The sequence below is a fragment of the Haemaphysalis longicornis genome, unplaced genomic scaffold, assembly GCF_048455015.1.
Source record: "Haemaphysalis longicornis isolate Haplotype H1 unplaced genomic scaffold, Haemaphysalis longicornis Haplotype H1 scaffold_1, whole genome shotgun sequence".
NCBI classification, from domain to species: Eukaryota; Metazoa; Arthropoda; class Arachnida; order Ixodida; family Ixodidae; genus Haemaphysalis; species Haemaphysalis longicornis.
This window is the reverse complement of record NW_027526203.1, coordinates 22,182,599-22,195,816: the sequence shown is the minus strand read 5'-3', so window position 1 is coordinate 22,195,816 and position 13,218 is coordinate 22,182,599.

Below are 13,218 nucleotides of genomic sequence, written 5' to 3'. Positions count from 1 at the left end.
ATGCATGTCGCGTGGGTCCTTCAGCCTGCCCGTGCAACCGGACGGTGCGAACGCGTATTGTATGCCTTCAGCGCGTTTCCCCTCGCCTCGTTAAATGTCGTTGCATGCATTGTTACAAGTGGGATGACGCATAAGGACAAGCACTTTTTTAATCAACAAGTGTCAAGCTATTAGTAATGATAGGAGATGGGGGGAGTCAGTGCTGATGCTTGGTTCCGCTTCCTAGTGCCGAATAGGCATGGAGGCGTATATCTTTGTCAGGGCCAAAATATCGTTCCAAGTTGTAGTGAAAGTTGTGGGACAGACCATGAGCACCCGTGCCCTTTTTTCTTATCGTTTCTCTTTGAATCAGCCTGGTATTTATGCATTGAGAACCAATTCGCCCAGCGGCACACTTTATTGGTTCCTTATGTATAATCATGGGCGTCACCAGGATTTTATCTTGAGGGGGCCGGCAAATCCAGTTTCACGAAGGAAGAGGCAGAGGGCATGGGGGAGGGTGCAAGTGCTGGGGTAGCTTGGGGGGGGGGGCAACATGTATACGTTCCCATTCTGCAGTATGATTCTAATCTTGTACATTGCTATTTTGAATCAGAAGTGGTTTTCTTTGGGTGGCAATTCCTTTTTCCTAAAAAAAATGTGGTTCTTACTGTAAACAGCACCAAGCAGCAAAAAAAGGATATCAGTTCTAACTGAGGGATAAAGGTTCACGTCAATTTATAAGGCTATGTCAAAGACTACTACAGCTTCTGTAGGTGGTGTGGTTCCAGTTGGGCTAACAAGTGATTTGCAAAAAAAATTGGACACCACTTCACACTGTGTGGTACGTCGCATACAGTTCTGTACCATCTGCCCCGATTTTCTGTGACTGTCAGTAAAAACTGGCTGCTTCAAAATAATAATGAAGAAATTTCTTAGCCACATTTACATTCAGGCAAAAAGTATTGTGCAGCCATTTCATGTAATAAGAGTTGGTATGGAAAATCATGCTCAATAGATTTTTCACGAAAGTTGGTTTCAAGAATTGAAATTGGGCCAGTAGGACAAAAAATAACACAAAATGAAGAAATAACGCAACAAAGGTCCTGGGTTTTGCCATGTATGTTTTTTTGCTCTATTTCTATCATGTATATAAGGAGCACAGCCGTATTGCTAATTATATTGCACCTTTGGTTTTACAGGTCACCCAGAAAGGACAACACCACCTGAAGCTGAGGATATGGTGTAATAAAAATTTACTTTATATTGTAAAACAATGGCAGTGTTGATGTGTTCTTGAAAGTGTAAGAAACAACAGTCTTTCTTGGACCTTCTGCATGGAGACTTATTTTTGAATAACCTGAAAACAATGTAAAATAGTTAACTCGTTTCTTCTTGTCTTCTTTTTCGTTTAGGGTGGAGGGTGCTTTTTTTTCGGATTGTTTTGAGTTAACTGCTTTTCACGATTGATTCAGTTATTTAAGCATTCTGGAGTAGACATATTCTCGTTACAACTGAGCAGACGTCGCCTGACGTTTACCATGCTAAGCGTCACACGTGCACCCTGCATGCTCACCATGAGCTCGGACGAGTTGCAGTGTATGAATGAATATAGCACAGAATTCTTTTATCAGCATGTAACCACCTAAGAGTCACATACTGGAGCAAAATCGTGGACATCTTATGTGCACAGAAATAATAGCAGTTGCCCTGCCAGTTGAAAAACACAATTCAAACAACGCAGATGCTAATCAATATAATTCCTTCTGCTTAGAAATGGCCTCTTTCCTGTATTTTCTAGTTTAAAAATGTAACATGACGCTTGGTTGCAGCAGCTCTGATAAACTAGAAAGTGTCAACAATGATTAGATGGGCATTGCTTCCACATAATTTACAGAGATAATTTTTTTTACCATTCGTGATGTGAAAATTTTTTAGCGAGTCTTTGGATCTTGGTAAGAAACTGCTACAATGCACAAAGTAAAACGTGGTGGACAAATGGCGCTGCTAGCATGTAACATTATGTACGTGAAAGAAAAAAGTTCTATACATCTTCCTGTTTCCTTTTCCCGTGTCTGCATGTTGAAACCGCCTTTATTTACCAAAAGAAGGATTAGTGGGAGGAGGGGTGTGAAACAAGGTCACACTGCTAAAGAATGTGTCCTAAGCGGTTCTTAAAGACTATGGATGAGCTGCTTTACATCAGACGCGTTTCTTACTATCACATTTAGCCCCGGTGACTTTCTTGCACAGCTTAACCGCCATGCGGAAAAGCCAACTTTAACAGCTCGAGCCAAGGTGCGGTGGTCGTGGTTTGCGACGGGAAAAAAAAGGAAATTCACTGGGGATATTTTGAGCGCGACAGAGAGCTCACCTGCATACAACCCAGTGCAGGGGAAGGGAAGTAGAGGGGGAGTGATAAGATAACGTAGAAAGAGAGAGAGAGAGAAAGGTATAAAGAGAGCTGTCAGTCCTACAAACACATATGAGCACAGGTGCACGTTCTCCCGTTTGTACTGAGGAGTTCCTGTAGAACATGCTTTAGTTGACTGCTGCGTAGTCAATTAAAACTGGATTTTTGTGCGCCGCCGAAACCACAACGCGCTAAGATGGCACGGGGCAGCGTTGTAGACATCTTACTCAGGGATCTTTATTGTTGATCGAAACATCGGGTACGCACAGTAATTTTTCGCCTTCATCGTAAATTCAACGCAGCCTTGGCTGCCGGGAATCGAACCCGAGACATTGTACCCCCTGCAGCCATGAGAGACCATGCAAGATCTGAGCTATCTGGCGCCTGAGAAATCTTATTAAGGCGATATAAAGCCGCCGCGGGTTATTATTTAGAGAGCTGGCAATACCCAGGAATGAACAGCTTCGGGGTACACATACTTGCTTATACAAAACTCAAAAATAAAATAAACAAAAAATGACTCGGCCGGCCCGACCCAACATACGATATGTTGATCAACACCGTATCAACCGTATGTTGTGCACCAGCTGCCCGCGTAATTTCTGTTCCTGCCTCGATGAAAAGCTCAAACGCGTCGTAAGCGACCCTGTGGGCAGCCTTAATCTATTTCACGCCCATGACTACAGCGCAAACTTTGCCGTGACTGAAAAGGTACGTTGCCGTTCGTACGGAGGTCGCGTCAGCCCGCCACCAAGCAAGCTCGGGAGCGTTTCTGACAACGCCTCATAGATGGCGCTATATGGCCTTATGCAAAAGTGCTGCCCTCTGTCGCAGCCGAATCGAACCCTCGCTTCGACGCCATGTTTAAGGATAGCGCCGGTCGGGAATACGTGTGCTGCAAGGTGCTGCGCGCGCGTGTTATCGCTTCTTGGTGACTCGCTGCAGGCGAAGCGACTAAAACCTGACTGGAACACGGACGTTGTTGCCAGCATACTGTACAAACGTGTGCTGGCAACACTGCTTCATCCTGACCGAAACCGATGCTCACTTGCAACGCGCACTGAACAACATCCATGTTGCTGTTTTATTCGCTTCGCTCAGCTGTGCTCCCCATCACCAACAGGACGCGTCTGCCGAGCTGCAGTAAATCAGTAGCCCAGCTTTATTTGGAAGCTCCTGCAATGTGCCCTTCTTGCTGGTTGCTTTCTTCAAACTGCTGCTGAGTGTTTTCCGTGCGATCCTTGTGTGAAGTTGGCTCACCGTGGTGCATTTGGTGCCGCACCACCACCCGTTTGTGCAAAGTAATCTGAGAGTGGAAGGCGAGCGTTACGCTTCCTGCAAGCTTTCGACATTGGTGCCTGTGCTGCTTCGTGTATTGCCCGGCGTGCTTCCGGCCGTCACTTTTGTCTCATAGTTGTGATGGAATATGCCTAGCAGTAGTGACTAATAACTAAGAACTTCTAGATAACTAGTGTGCTTCAACCTGGTTTTACATTCTACTAGAGCGTGCAAGCTCCGCTTCAGTATGTTAGTAGTGCATTCTAGCCTGTGGGATCTGTAGTCGCATATTTTGACGTGTGTCGGTATATGTATGTTCCTTTCAGAAGAATTTATTGAGCATGTAGTTTTAAGTTTGTGCGAAGGGCGAACAACGAAACGCACAATGCTTTTTAACTGTACATAGAAGCTCTAGTTACAGCTGTGACCTGTGCTACCCACTTGTGTTGCCTGCTTCGCTTATATTTATGTCGGCAAGGCAGGTACAGACTGCTTCCAAATAATTGCTACATATACAGCAGAAAAGTGCCGCACTATTTTGTGTTTGCATTCGGCGTTAGGATAGGATGATGTGCTGTTTTATGCCCGATTTGGCCTTTGGGTGAAAATCTGTTTTATACCCAACCACCCCGGATTTTCTGTTTCTACTAGTGGAACAGCTGCACCATAGCCACTTTTACCTTTCAACCACTCTTCAAGAGCTCATTGGTACGTGCATCAGTTCTGGGTGCGAAGACCACAAGGACATTGAACAGACAGGGCGGGCGCTACTTGCAACCGATTTATTTAGGGTACGTCGATCAGGTATAAGAAGCATAAAAAAATGTCACAGGATCACATATAAGAAGCATAAAAAAAGGTCACAGGCATTTGGCAAGAGCACATTCCTTGGAGTAGATTCATAAAGAGGGGGCTCACTCACAAATTGTTATTTCATTTGATACGAAACGTTTGTTACATTATGTGCCATTACATCCGTGCTTTCGTCCACTATTTTTCTTTTTGTCAACTTGGGTGCACAATTACAATGTTGCACTCAAACGGCCAGTGTAATTTTCTACCGAAGGTGCACATTTTCAAGTGGTCCCTGATACATCAGCTGATTTGGCAAATGAAAGCTTTATGTCAAGTCAAAGGTGCCTCATCGCACAACTAACAAGGGGCTTAGCATGCTTCTTACCACAAAAGAGGGAATACAAAGACAAAGTTTGTATTCCCTCACTTCAGCATAACGGAACAGAAATAGAAAATAGCTCAGATAAAGCCAGATGCTTCAACACGTTTTTTGCCTCCATTTTCTCATCGTGTTCGTCGAATGGGATTCTGCCTTCGCCTTCCCACAGCAGCATGGTAAACATGGATGACATAGTTATTGAGGAAAGCGGCATTCAATTACTTCTCGAACGCTTAGATTCCAGCAAAGCCGGAGGGCCGGACGGATTGACGAGCGGTATTCTCAAATTGTGTGCACCGTTTATTCCACCCTTCCTTAAGGTACTCTACTCGAAATCATTGAGCACGGGAAGCCTACCGCACGAATGGAAGGTGGCACGCGTTGTGCCTGTGTACAAATCAGGTCCTCGGGAACTGGTCAACAATTATAGGCCAATATCTCTAACAAGTATAGTCTGTAAAATATTGGAGCATGTCTTGTGCAGCAACATAATGAAACACATAACCAATCAAAACCTTCTTAATCCAAAACAGCACGGTTTCAGGCAGGGGCTTTCCTGTACAACCCAGTTAACGGAATTCGTTCATGAAGTTTGTAGTGTACTCGATGATCACTCCTGTGTTGACTCGGTATTCGTAGATTTCAGGAAAGCGTTTGACCTTGTAGATCACAGATTGCTTTTATGTAAACTACGTTGGTTTAATATTAATGAAAAGGTTATTAAGTGGATTCAGGAATACTTATCCTTACGTTCTCAGTATGTGGTGGTAAATGGCGCAGAATCGGGTACGGTACGCGTAACATCTGGTGTTCCTCAGGGCTCAGTGCTGGGTCCTTTGCTCTTTTTAATATTCATAAATGACCTTCCCGACACCATCGCTTCTTCCGTCAGATTATTTGCTGATGACCTTATAATATATAGGGAAATTACAAGCGCTGCTGATACCGCTATCTTACAAAACGATCTAGCTGAAATAGAAAACTGGTGCTGTAAATCACAAATGCAAATCAACGTACAAAAAACTGTCCACATGCGTTTCACAAAAAAACGTATGCCATCAACAGTTTATACTCTATCTGGTTCTCCGTTGCAGACGGTTTCAGAATATAAGTACTTAGGGATATTCCTCACACCATCCATGTGTTGGCACAGGCACGTTGATTTCATTACAGCAAAGGCATGCAAAGTGTTGGGATTCTTACGGCGTAACACGAAGCTGTTTCCTCAGCAAGCCCGCGATGTTCTCTACAAGAGCTACGTGAGACCAATTTTAGAGTATGGATGCACTGTATGGGACCCTAGCACGAGTACCGATCGCGAAAAACTTGAGAGAGTTCAGAACATTGCTGCAAGGTACGTTATCGGTAACTATGACAGAAACCTTAGCATTTCAGCTACAAAAGAAACATTAAAATGGGAGCCTTTAGGAAAAAGACGGCAAAGTTTGCGCTTGAAGTTCTTTCACAATATATTTTATGGCCACACTGGACTAGACCGCAATCAGTACATTTTTCAGCCGCATTATATATCCAGACGAACAGACCATGAACTCAAGGTTAGAGAATATAGTTGCAGAACTAATCTTTTTAAAAACACTTTTTCCCCCAAAACAGTTTCAGAGTGGAATCGACTGCCTGCTGCCACAGTTAGCCTATCAGACAACGAAGCTTTTGCAGCCGCCATTTGAAATCTCGTTGTACATGGTTCTATTATATTTGTGCAGTGTTGGATACCTAGGAATTTATGGTGGTCCATACATTAACACTGACATGCGCAACTTTTGCTTCGTAGTGCTCTTGAATGTATACCGGTGTTTGTTGTAGTGTACGGTGTATTGTTGTAGTGTATGGTGTATTGTTGTAGTGTACGGTGTAGTGTACGGTGTACGGTGTATTCTTCATTACGGTACTTACAATGCATTGTTATTGCAGACTACCACACTGTTAAAACTGTGTTGTAAACCCCCCCGCTGTAATGCCTGAAAGGCGCTGTGGGTACAAGAGTAAATAAATAAATAAATAAATTTAGTGCATATTTCCTTGTGTTGTTGTTGTACAAAGCATGGCACACTTTAAAGGTACAGAAAACACTGTCGGAAGATTTCATCTGGAGGCGACCTTTTTAAAGTTGTGCACATTTCGGTGTGACCTTGGTATGATCTTGGAAAAAGTTTTATTTCAAAAATGGTCAGCAGTAGCCGTTGGTGACACAGCTTTTGCCTTATAAGAGTCACAGCCAAGATGTTTAGAGGACTACACAACCGATAACGTTTCCACCTGCACTATTTTTAGGCGAGAGCACTAGGTTCCCCACTTTGTGGTGTTGTGCCCGCTGTTGAGTGAAGCCTGTCATTCAAGCCTGTGTGTGCCCTGAATAGTGGCGCATGCTCTCTCGGGGATTGGCAAGGACAGGGTACTGTTATAGTGTGGAGGCACTAGGAGCAGGGTCCATCTGGACCCACTTAGTGAGTTCTGTAGCTGCACAGGATGCGCAGCGGACGATGGTGCGGATAGACGGTTAGCATTATATATATATACATTAAGACAAACTCGAGGGGACGGCCAAAATTTGTATTACCAGAAATTCGTCTTCAGCGGACGTTATTGTGTTGTGGATGTTACAAGGGAACAAAAGTGTTGTTCATCTTAATCGTGGCACATGGAGTTCATCTTAAGCGAACTCTGGTACTTGTAGAGGCGTGAAGCCTTGGGAAAAAGGAGCTGAGCATGGACAGTGGTCAATTTACTACGACAGCAAAGAGGGCAGCCACCAACTTGGAGGGGCGGAAAAAGCGGGGAGCCCCAGCTCGGGGAATCAACATGGCTTTGTGAGGGAGGCGCAGTTTTCTTCAGGATATCCGGATTTTAGCCTGTGTGGCTTTATTGCCTCATGCTTGTGCAGTGTATTGGCCCCACAGGCTCCACTGGCGGAAGGACAGGCCAACTATTTCAACTCATATAGAAGCTCAGTGTCATACACAGTCGTCGTACTGAACAAAAAACAAATCAGAACGATGACCAAGCTGTGCCTCCTCCACTCAAGCGCTCCTACTTGCACTTCCTGTAGTCAAATGACTTCCAAACTCTTCTTCATAATGGAGGATATGTAGTTCACAGAAAACAATGAAAATGAAGCGCCGACTGTGCATGCTACATCAGATTGCGAGAACAAAAACATTGTCTTCCGAAGGAATTAGATGCACTACTCCTGCGATATTCCTTTTTGCTAGAAGTGTACAATGATAAAATACGGTACTGCAAATCACGTGGAAGTAGAAAAAGTAAGTGCAAATAAAATAAATTGTTTGAATATGAATATCATTGGTTTAGTGTAACAGCTTTGAAAGCTGAGTTCAAAGATAACTTGGGCAATCACGACCCAACACGAGAGTGTGTGCACTGATTAGAAAATGGTACAAAAAAAAAGGTGAAGAAAAGACAGCGGAGCAGTGAACAAAATTTGGCACACATGGATGTGGTTCTTCAACATGCTGTGAATAGCAGTATATATTTGACTGGATGCAGTCCTTCCAGTCATTCAAAAGAGGCCCTTGCTATGCATGCCTACTAGGACCAGGATGTTATTGCAGGCATTGCCAACAACTAATAACTCAATGTCTTGCTCATGCCGTTCTCTTGAGTAGATGGTTCTTCCCAGCTTATAAACTCTGTACTGGTAACATTCCACTTCATCTAATGTACACCAGAGTGAACAAATTGGCTTTGGGCAAGGTTTTGCATGCATTAGGCTTTCTTGCATGGTGTAGGTGTCGTGCAATAAAACCGACCTAAGCAGGCGTGTCTAGCGGTAACCCACTGTAACTGCCCAGCAACTAGGATGTTTTGCTGCCATCATCGAAGACGTGGGTTCAATCCCAGCTGTGGCAGCCATTTTTCTGGGAGAGGTGGAAAAGAAAACCTCTGTATAGAGACTTCGTTGCACATTTCAAGGCCCCCAAGTGGTACAACTTGATCCATAGCTCCTAATGTGGTGTCCTTCAAGGAGCATGTGCAGCTTCCGCATGTAAAACAAAGCCCCCTCCACCCCTCCTGCAAAAAGGATGCGTATTTCAGCTGTTGAGGTCACTTAACTACATTAGACTAATAGAGGACCTTTACTTTCAGATTTTGTATTGACTTAGAAATTTGGTGCTCCCTTGACAGACCGGTGTTTTATCGCAGCCCTTCAGGATTTAGGGTATTTCTTTCAACAGTGAGCAAACCATTGTGTACACCAGATATTGCCATTTCAGGCAAGAGCAGACAGGTAGATAATGCTATCGGTCGCAGTGAAAAGTTGCGCCACCTCTAAACATTTTGGTCAAGTTGTCATCACATTCATGTTATGACTGGGAACTTTTAAATTTGTAATAGTGCCGTGGAGGCCTTTCCTGGCAGCTAGTGTACACAGACGAACTGAAAACTCTTCAGTAAAAATTTTGTCTGCACTTAGTGAAAAATAAAGGAGGATTTATGGCTTGCTTTGCTGCCATATTTTCATTTCAATCTGTTAAGCAGGACATGGCAGTCAAGGTTACTTGTAGAATTGACACTTGGTTGATTGATTGACTTTAGGGTTTAACACGGCGACGCTATGCAGGCCATGAGGTGCACCGTAGTGGAGGGCTCCAGATTAATTTTGATCACCTGGGGATCTTTAACGTGCGCCGAAATCTCGTACACACGGGCGTTTTTGCTTTTCGCCTCCATCAGAAAAGCGGCCGCTGCTGCCGGGAATCGAACCCGCAACTTCGTGCTCAGAAGTGCAACGCCTTAGCCACTGAGATACCGCGGCGGGTAGCACTGACACTTGGACAAGCAGATACAAACTATAATGACAAGATGCAACACAAGAAAAGGAATCGCACTAGTAAATAAATTTTATTCATAACAATCCACACAAATATATACACCGACATACACTTGCAGGTTTTATGCTATAAGGCGTACAACTGCAATTAGCAAATATATTTGTGTCATTTGTGTGCTTACATTGAGGTGTACAAAACTGTAGGCACCAAAAACAATAGAAATGGCCATGAAAGGCACACGTACCCATTGAAAATTATATTCTGGCATGCTGCAACTGCACTTCAACAACAATACATAAACAATCCATGTGGATTATGAGTATAGTCAGCTGAAAAGGATGAAAGACAGGATCTATCCATCTCCGCTGTTTTTTTTTTGCTTTGCCGTGGCTAAAACCACGACTGGCTTCATAGATAGTGACCTACCCATGGCAGCCAGCGACAATGGGGGCCAGTGTGCCAAAATTTTGCTGGGTAGGAGCGGCATGCCCCGTCAGGATGGGCTAAATAATCTCCAACCTCACCAGCTTCGCTTTGCTCACAGTGTGACTGCTGGCCCAAGATGTAGTGGCTGTAACAATCAGGACCGACCGTTCCAATCAGTATGTATATCACCAGTCAGCACCTCGAATTCAGCACTTAGTCACAAGTCAGCATCAGTCAGCCGGACCAGATTCTCAGCTATGCAGAAGTCAAAGTGCACAACTAAACCATAAAGGTACTGTATCTGCCTGCTTGACTACCATTATTAATTTTTGAGCATATCCGTTCATTCAAACGTTCAGAACCTTTACCAACTTTCTCTTTACATGGAGCTTTTTTTGGCATGACGCTCGTTTGCGCACATGCGGAAACGCTTGAGTGTGTGCAAAACAGTTCCAACTTGGCCATATTTCAAGCGTGGCAACGCCGTCATTCTTGCGCGGAAGCATAATGTTTTGCAGTAGCAGGAGCACTACTCGACAAAAATTTCTTCAGGGGCTGTGGCGCTTTCAGATAAGCTGCGCCCCTCTTGTAGCACCGTCCTCAAGGTGGCTTGCCAGCCCTACAAGTGGCCAAGTTGGGTATACAACAGTTGACCCCGGTCAAGGCCGGCAATGAGAACCGTACATTGACCACGGTCAAGGCCGGCAATGAGAACCGTACATGTAGTTATCTTCAGGATATCTTTTTGAGCCACGCCCTCGTACCAAAGCGATAGGAACCAAAATAAAGAATGTTTTGGCCATGTCGCTGCTGGCCATGTCGCACGCAAAGAAAAAAGTTTAGCAGTGTTAATAATTCTTTGCAAAACTATTCTTTTTGCACTTTGGCAGGGCATGAGCAACAAAATCACTGAATCGCTCCACAGCAATCACTTTCTTCTTGCTCCGCAAGTTCCTGGCTCTAACACGCAGCTCAAACAGATGAGGCACCCTACTCCGCGGACCATGAACAGAAGTTGGGCTCCAGCAACATAACACTAACACCTGTGGTGCCAAGTTTATACCAAGTTTGTTGCGTCCTGGCTTGTGGCTCCCTGGGAGTAACAGGCCCTGGCAAAAAATGGGCAGTAACAGTTAGACAAATGATTGCAAGGAGAAAAAAATCAATTTCTCCTTTTACAGGATTACATGGCACAATGAAATTTCACATATATGCATGAGCAAACACACACGCACTCCTTAAAGGAGGCCCCATGTCAATGAGGCATGGGTGACATAACACTGCCCCTTTGGAAGGGGCAATGTTACGCTCTTCATCTTGCTGGATGACGTGGCCAGCATGTCAAAGATGGCAAGACCGAGAGAGGGAATGATGATGCGGAAGGGAGACAGTGGCATTCCCCTCGTTCGTAACTGTCACACATAAGAAGCTGCATGACGCTTCCATGACTTTCTTACACTAGTGAGGACCACATCTGCTTCTTGTAAGCACAGTCGTGATCCCACTCATCATTCTCCACCCTCTCATTAGTGGGGTGCGGCTCCTCCCCCGAGTTAGTGATGGCTGTGACAGTGTGTAGTGACGCAAGTAGTACAGATAAATTTTAGTATAAGTTTGCTAGGTGCCCTACCTCATTGAATTGCATCTGTCATTTTGTCAACCTGTGAAGTCTGCCGAAATATGCGTGCAAGAAAGAAAAAAAAGAAAGAGCGTAACAATGTTAGACCACACAGAAAACAGCACAGTAGAAGCAAAGGATGGGGTGAGGACGGGACAAGAGCTAACTTTTGATAAATGCTTTACTGTAGGACCAGCATCTATAAACACATCTGGCTTGTAATAGGAGAGAAAGAGAAAACATGAAAACGAAAAACTGTTGGAAAGCAAAGCTTTAAACGACACCCACAACAATTGCCCATGGGATATCCCTTGAATTCTTCTCACACGTGGCTCTACAACGAGTGAAACGAGAGATTCTGCCAGCCGTTACTTGAAATCCGCGGGGGCGGCGTCCCGAACGCTTCAGCGTCGGCCACGGCCTGGCTAGAGTGGTGGACGCTGCCGCCATAGCCTGCCCGTGCGTCGGCATAAAGAAAACGGAGAGGAGCGTCTTCCGAAGGGTGAGACAGCAGAACCTAGCCATCCGATGTGCTAGCTTAAGGCTACACCACTGCGTGACACAAGCGCAGACACTGAAACAATTTGGCATGTGAGCTTAGTGATTCCCTTTTATACCGATTTAAAGTTTAGTAAGTTGGAGAATTGCAAGAAAGCTGAGGGAACTTTTATAATCACTATTTATCAGGACCAGTTGCTACTTTTGCCTTTTGTAATATTTCTTAAAACACAACCGAATTGGTATTCATCAATTTGAAAAATGGAGCCCCATTCGTGACAAGTAGTGCGCAAAAAGTAGCGTTTCTCTAGTGGCCAGATTTCTGTATGTGGTTTGTACGTTTTGTTTTCCCGCCCTGCAAACCACGTGGCGGTTTTCGTCTATCATCTTTTGCTGTTTGTTTTTGTTTCCTTTTCTCCTCTTACGAGCCAGATGTGTTTATATCCGCTGGTCCTGCAATAAAGAATTTGTTGAAACTTTGCACTTGTCCTGTCCTCGACTTGTGTTTTTACTGCACTATGTTTCTCGTGTGAGTATGAACCAACATGCCCAAACATTTTCTCTTCTACCCTCCAATAGTTTCAAAGAAACAGGCCATGCAATTCAGCTGATATTGTGTTCATCATCACGCTTTTAGAACTTGACTGATTGATTGTAGGGTTTAATGCACCGACGCAACGCAGGTGATGAGGCACACCATAGTGGAGGGCTCCGGATAAGTTTTGACCACTTGGGGATCTTTAACGTGCGCCGCAACCTCATACACACGGGCGATTTTGCTTTCCGCCTCGAATAGAAAAGCGGCCGCCGTGGCCGGGAATCGAACCCGCGACCTCGTGTTCAGCAGCACAACGCCTTAGCCACACGCTTTAGAACTTCACAGCATAAACAATGCCAAGGTCATCATGCACTGTCGAATCCAGAACAGTGGCTGAACTAGTCACACAAAACAACATAAGTAACAGTCACTAAGCAGTGCTTAGTGTCGGTTCAAGCACTACCACATCAATTGACATTAGGA